Source organism: Galendromus occidentalis, unplaced genomic scaffold (genome assembly GCF_000255335.2).
Source record: "Galendromus occidentalis unplaced genomic scaffold, Mocc_1.1 scf7180000077530, whole genome shotgun sequence".
NCBI classification, from domain to species: domain Eukaryota; kingdom Metazoa; phylum Arthropoda; class Arachnida; order Mesostigmata; family Phytoseiidae; genus Galendromus; species Galendromus occidentalis.
The window spans coordinates 676,495-684,043 of NW_003805518.1; the positions used below are offsets into that span (position 1 = coordinate 676,495).

The 7,549-nt window shown below is 50.6% G+C and overlaps 1 pseudogene; it reads left to right on the top strand.

Annotated features, from left to right (window-relative positions):
- The first annotated feature begins 6,107 nt into the window (after window positions 1–6,107).
- On the top strand, window positions 6,108–7,549 carry LOC108864910 (uncharacterized; annotated as a pseudogene).

The following is a 7,549-nucleotide window of genomic DNA, read 5'->3' on the forward strand; positions in this document are numbered from 1 at the left end:
AACTCTGGAGACTCATGCCAATAAATGGGAAATCGTTTCTATCCCTCCCTTGAAGGGAGGAAGTTCGTCTTGTTTTCGAGCAGAGGATACTAGGACCGATAACAAGTCGAGCCTCCGAGACGAGGATAAGTTTCCGAAACTCTCTATTACTTCCCGCTCTGGCGGGGGAGGCTGACCATGGCGATCCTCGGTTCATTTATCCATTTGCCCTCATTCAATTACCCTGCAAGTCAGCATCGGTTCATCAGAGCGATCGCTAGTCGAGGAATCGTCAATCCTGGAACATAATGAATCTGGATTGGGTTCGGAGAAGAGTAGTAGGCCAGATAGAAATAAAAACTGCAAAAATATTCCTTCACTCCGTCACTCATTTTTCTCAAGGAGACTCCGCTCCCCGGCGAAACATATCGCACTAAAAGGCTGAGAGACTTCGATGCTCAAACGCATCCCCAGCCTCGGAGTTCCCGAATCCTTGGAGCGAGACGTGTCTGGAGCGGCGGCGGCTAGGTCGAGGGGGTTCTTTCTCCGGAGACAGCTCGAGAATGGTAGACATTGGGACTCGTGGGGAAAATAAAGACACGGTGGAGGGAAAGAAAGCATTTGCATGTTATTTGAGCGAGCGAATCCGGAGTTCCGATGCAATCTAAAGCTCCGCCATAGTTCAGTCGCTTCCGGGAAGTTTCTCTCTTCAACTCCACCGGCACCAGTTACACTCACTCCGGCGCTCCTCGGGGGCGATGTATATCTAAATAAGCAGCTTTGATATATCGCAGACAGCTCGTCGAGAATGACGACGACGATCGATTGCGAAGAAGGAGTCCCCTTCCGGCCGGCCCGCCCGCCTTGATTTAACGAGTTCAATTTCTTCCACCGAGGCGCTATTCCCGCTTATTTTGAATCCCGGAGAGATTTCCAAAAATAGCCCGCAATCTGGGTGAAACGATTTCCATCGATTTGAGGAGACTCGGCGGATAAAGTTTCACGACCTTCCCTAGAACCCTGGTCGTGTAGCATCCGGGGTCCATCTATAGGACCAGGGATGAGCTTTGATCCCCACGATGATCGTACGATCATATCCATTGAAAGATATTCATCATATATTGATTTCATCCTTGCGATCGTCTTTGGATCCAGGAAGGAAGTTTAAAGGCAGATTCACAATATACGTTGTATGTAGTTGGTCAGGCTTAACCCTATTCCGATGTCGGGTGGAGAAAAATTTTGCGATGGGTCAAGGCTTCTGATCGATAATAGTCATCGCACTCAGAAATGCCGTCGCCCCCACAGCGATTCGTAATCTGATGGACCGATGAATTGTTCTCGCGAAAGGTTCATCGAGTATTTCACATCACCTTCTCTTCCCAACCCCCGGGATTCCGCTTTGTGATAAAATGCCTCGAGCTGGAGTCGGCCAGTTACACTCCCTGTAACTTTCGCTTGCCGAACGGAGAGCTCGTTTCCCTTCTGGTCTCATTGAGAGTATTTCCCCGATGATCCCTCCGCTTCATGTAACCGGAATCCAGCTCGTTTATCAGAGAAAGCGATTGCTCTAGTGTACGAATGAGCTCGAGGGTACACGTGCTACATGAGTGAGTCCCACCGAGCCTCCCCGCGTGGGCACTCGGAGTAAAAGAAAAGCGGCGTCCGCAACAAATTGCTTCTTGCGCATAGATTAAGCCAAAGATAAGACAGCCCCATCATCGCTTCGTTCGAAACTAAAACCCACGCACAGGAGGTCTTCTACCAAACGAGGAAAGCCAAAGATCTGTCACTAACAACTTCGGACTTGGCGAATCGCGGACTGTTAACGTGAGGTATCACCTGAGCACGTTTCTGAATGAGCTCCTCAAGACGGCGGCAATGATTAGACGTGAATCGAACTGGGCTCACTGTGGAGCTATGACGAGCAACCAGACATCGGAGCAAGTCAAAACCAAGGATCGGGATTCATCAAGAGTCAACATACATTCGGTTAAGGAGTTGATGGAGTTCGAGGATCGGCTAGTCAGGGACGGCTCTCTTCTGGTAAACACTCCCGACGCACGTCTCACGTCGGAGGAAGTACTTAACCGAAGAAAAAGAAGACGACAGCCAAATTTTGACCTGAGAAACAAGAAGAAAAAAAATTGCAGGTGCCCTGCCTGTTCAGTTCTGACTGGAGAAGGAGACGCCTAGGACTGCGTCAGGGGTTTTTATGTATTCATGTATGCAGAGGTTTGGGTAGTGATAACTGAAACAGGTTTGATTCATTCAAGTTTCGTGTTTGTTGATTCCCCTAACGAACGTTAAATCAATGCACGTATTGTGACGCGTTGTTGAAATGGCTTTATCCGAGATCAAATCGAGATTAAAGTTTCATGAGGTGTTCCAAGTCGGAGTTGCGCGTTTTAACGTCATAGTTGAAGTCGCCGCAAATTATGAGAGGTTTAGCTTGATCTGGGATAGAATTAAAAATGGGGTCCTCCGAGGAGAAGGAATCTTTCATTGTATCAAAGCTCGTACCAGGACTTATCTACTCAGGACTCGTGTGTCGAGCACCACGCGTGCTCGTACCTGTACTGGATCTCTCGATCACCGGTGGCGATTATGTTGGACTACACATCTGAATTCAATTGCTTGCACCTGCAGAGGCTCTTAAACGATTCGAGACGGACGGGTGTCAATGGGCCCGCTCCGAGGGTCCTCGAGTCATACCTCCAGGGGAGGACACAGACTCTGAGATGCGGGAACTCCGTCAGGTCGAATGTAGCAGCGGTCACGAGAGTTGTCCCGCAGGGGGGTCCGTTGTCGCCATTGCTCTTCACAGTCCTCATCAATGATCTCCTGCTGTATAGCGATCAGTGCGTTTCCTACGTTAGACTTGCGGATGACTCGTGTCTACTCATCAGCTTCCGTCGACAGTTCGACTGGATGTTTTTGGAGTCCTCATGGGCCCGAGTTGGAGACTGGTCCTCCCGCAATGGGTTGTTGCTCAATGCGAAAAAATCTAATACATTGTACTCGGCTCCCCGCACATCAGGGATAGAGTGGACATCAGGCTACACTCGAGAGGCTGCTCACGATCAGGTGTCTACGCCTGCGGTGTCGTCTGGAACGTCAATACGATGTCACGGAGTGATCTTAGATGAGAGACTCGACTGGAAGCCTCACGTTCAGTCACTTCTCGGTCGCCTGACAGCCGCGGCAACGATTTCAGAGGCCCGCAGTGCTCTCTCGCTCAGGACAACTGTTATCGTTTACGAAGCCTTGTTCGAGTCGCATCTGCAATACTGTCTCCCTGTCTACGGATCGGCATTCCAGAACTCGCTCACCCCCTTGGAATCACTTCAGAACCAGATCATTCGTCGCATGTACAGAGTTGGGAAGAGAGAATCTGCTGGACCACTGTTCCAAAAAGCCGGCATCCTGCCAATCAAAAGCCTCAAACCTACAATGCCTACTCACCGAATGTCTTATCAGAAATCCGTATCCCTGTCCTTGTAGATTTCAAAATTCATCGGTACCTAAGATGATGAAAAAGGTTTTCTTTTTAAAAAAATCGTTGGAATCCGAAGACGATCCTAATCGCTCCACTCTGGGGATTAATCTTCCGACACTGACTTGACGGACCGCATGAACCTGCCTCTAAGTATGCGCCGTTCGAGCTTGGTTTATTGCCCGAAGTTATGCTTTCGTTTGCAGAGTCCAATCAGAATGACCCCTCCCCCCTCAACCGGAATAATATGCTCACAGAACCGATAGCGCTCAACGCGAATGGAAAATTCCCGGCGACTCATCGGGCGGCGGGGGAGTGACTGGGAGTCTTTTCGCCGCTTCTTCGGAGAAATCTGCTGTAGATTGCAGGAGCCCTTCTCTTCTCGTGAAGCAATGTCGGCTTGCTTTGTCATCCCAATGTATTACCGCGCCCTAGCGTCTTGAGTTTCCGGGGAGCTCTTTGGTGACGGTGCATGCTATATATAGACGGCGACGTTTTCTCTAGCGTACCGGAATCGATCCGAGAACACTCCGGTGCAGAACGAGTGAGGCATTTATTCCGACGCTAAGAAGCCGGTCTGTCTTCATGGCATGCGATATTCTTCGAAGTTCCAAACGGAAAACGGAATTCCAGATATGAACGAAATGCGCCCAGAGCCCCTAGGACACCTTTTTGTTTTCTTCTTCGAAGCTCTGGAATCCGAATTACTTCGGGTGAAGTGAGTCCTCAATCTCATTCTGAGAATGCATCCCCTTGGACGGGCGCACATTCCCCGAGCTTCCTCATCAGCGAGCCGGCTGAGAATCGCATACCACACGAGACAATCTTTACGCGAGAACTTTAGTGCGTTGACTTTCATAAGCTTTCGGAACTCCCCAGGAGTACCAGGATTGCATGGAACACTCGAGACGACTATTTCCGCTGCTCCGTTCTCACAATGGTAGGTATCGGGAGTGAGTGTTGGATCGAGCCTCTTGAGGAGCATCGCGGAAATCATGTAGCATAGGCATAGGGAATGTACGGCATACCAAGAGATTGGTCCCACTATTCTCAGCGTCCCTATCGGTCTCGTTAGATCAGCTGATTAGTTCGCCGGCTGCCTTCACCTGGTTCATTCATGGTGAAGCACGCCGACGATCCTGATAGTCTTCTAGATGAGAGTCCAGTTCCACCATTGATTCAATGCTCTTTTCCATATACTCCCAGCCTAGATTAGATCGAACCTCAATATTCGACCTACTCAGCCTAATGCATCCTGCGAATTAGGCTCAATGAGTATCACGGCCATAATCATTATCATAAACACCCTATGCCCTTCTCGTGTGTGTGTGTCGAATCCAGCAGGAGATATAAAACGGATGATTGAATCTTCGCGTCCTCCTCAGCTGTAGCCGACAGGCCGGCCGGCGTTGAGTTCACGGGCCGAGTATTCAGGGGGCGCGGCTTACGGGGCACAGGTCCTGATACCGATGGAACCCGATCGATTAGACGTAAGACGCCCGTCTGAGGTTTTCAAGAGGTATCTCCCATTTTGCCTTGCCGTAGATCCGATCATATATGAAATCTTCTGACACGATGATCTATCGCCCTCCCTCTCACGTCTGGGGTTCATATTTATCGATATTTATATTCATATTGTAGCGTTCCCGACTCGGAAGCGCTAGACTCTCTGGACATGCACTGGCTCCGGGTGCGCTTGCTCTGGGCGCGCACGCCCTAGGTGCGGTTGCTTCGAGTACGGTTGCTCCGTATGCGCACGACAGAAGTTCGCTTGCAGTTGGAGTTTTTCTCATTGGACGCTTCTCATCGTCCCATCTTCATCGGTTGTCAGTTCCCAACTTCCCCATCTCCCTGCTCCCTGGTTGCCTCGTTCCCTCGCTCTTCTGTTCCCTCATTCGCTTCTCCCACTGTCCCGTTTCCCCGCCGTCTCGTTTTCTCGCTGACCCGATCCCCGCTGTCCCGGTCTCCAGCTGTTCCGCTCGCCCACGGCCCCGCTTTCCCGCTGTCCCGTTTCCCGTCTCACTGTCCCGTTTCCCCGTCTCACTGTCCCATTCCCCGTCTCACCGTCCCGTTTCCCCGTCTCACTGTCCCGTTTCCCCGTCTCATCGCTTCTCCGATCCCCCATTTCCTCGTCCCCCTCTCCCCTGTTCCCCATCCGCCCCTCATCCCTTATCCTTCTTTCCCGTTCTCCCGCTCCCCTATCATCACGCTTCTCCGTGCCCCCTTGTTCCTATGGTTCGAATTTCTGTTTGCGTCAATAGGAGCTCCTTCCCTTCCCATATTCCCATCATGCTCGCAACTCGTTTGGTTTCGATGGCTCGAACCTGAGGGAAGCTAAAGAGCTTTTTCGGAGAACGCATCGCGAATCACCATCAGAGGTATGATTTTGAGAATTCCGGAGCAATGCTTATTCGGGAGTTTTGAGGAATCGCTTGAGGTGCATTAGATGCAATGTCTTCCGGGAACGTGCCCGATGTTGGAGAACAACGTTTCAAATTCGAAAAATAACGATGTTCACTTCGTCAGCGTCCCATCATCAACAGCCAGTAGCGGTGTCTCTGAAACAACTTGATCAGATCGTGTTGCAAAAATGTCGTGGACTCCAGTACATAAAGCATTTGCGGTAACAGACATGGCGAAGCACAAGTCTGTGGAAAGAACTCAGAGAGCTTTCAGAAATCGGTCCGGCCTTGGAAGAGGCTTCAGCTATTTGACGCTCTTCGACCAACACTGCGCTCTTTGTACGTGGGCCACGATGAGGATTCGAAGAATTTCCGAAAATTCATCAGGAATTACAACAACGCTCTGGCTATGGCTTCAATGACCGCAAATATTGAGACGCCGCAGGGATACGGTCCTTATTGCTTCCGGGTGCATGGCCAGGTACACCTAACGATAGGGGGACTGCGACCACGGTATGGCGAATCTCCCCAGTGTGCGCAGGTGCTTATAATGGACACGAACGAGGCTGCCCAGGAACTTGCCGGCCGAGAAGGCGACAGGAACTGTTTGGAAAGTATTTTCATCACGCTCAACAATGTGTTAAAGGAGTCCAACCCCTACGTAAAAGCGTTTCGGCTCATGGCTCAGGTCGCAGATGAGGAGTCGCGTGTGGTCCGCTCGCATATCAATTGCTGTTCCTACTTGGAGAAGACGGTTGGCATCCCCAGATGGAACGATCTGATTCGGTGTCGCCGAGAAGAGCTAGAGTCACCCAGAAACAGTACTATTCGTACGTGCTCTTCACTCGAGATCAGGTTTTCAACCCGTTGCACCATGCCGGCAAATTGCGGCAGCAATTTATGGTGGACAGTTGGTTGAAAATTGAGATGAATCGCCTGAATTTTATCAGGCAGAATCAACATGAGCTTCGGCTCGACACCGTTCGAGGACTTCAGGATTTTATGCTGAGCGACGGTTCTGAAGGACCACCCTGCCTCAGAGTAATTTTAGCCGCTTCATTCACCAGAGGGCCGCGGTATATGGTTGCACAATATCAGGACGCAATGAGTATTGTGGCCAAATACGGGAAGCCTGACCATTTCATCACTTTCACTTGCTATCCGGCTTGGCCTGAGAGAGCTTCCAATCTTCACCCAGGTCAGGACGCTTCCGATCGCCCTGATTTGGCAGCACGAGTTTTCAACCTGAAGGTTAAGGCTCTTTGCGACATGATCCTGAAGAAGCAAGTCTTTGGTAAAGCGGCGGCGTTGATCTACGTGACAGAGCTTCAGAAACGCGGCTTTCCCCACATGCACATGATACTGACTCTGGAGTCTGATTCTAAGTTGCGAACATCATAAGATGTGGACAGTCTGATCAGTGCAGAGCTTCCAGATCCTCTAACAGATTCCGCACTGTACAAGATAGTGTCCCTGCGGGCGACAGAACCCGAGCTCACCGTGTATGATCAGGGGCCTGTGCTCGAAACGGTACCGAAAGAAGTTCCGAGATGATACTTCACTGTCTACCGAGGGATATCCGGAATATCGTCGTCGTCAAGATGGCCGTTTCCTCATGTATCAAGGCTCGGCTCTTGACAATCGTTCTGTGGTACCGTACTGTCCTTATTGA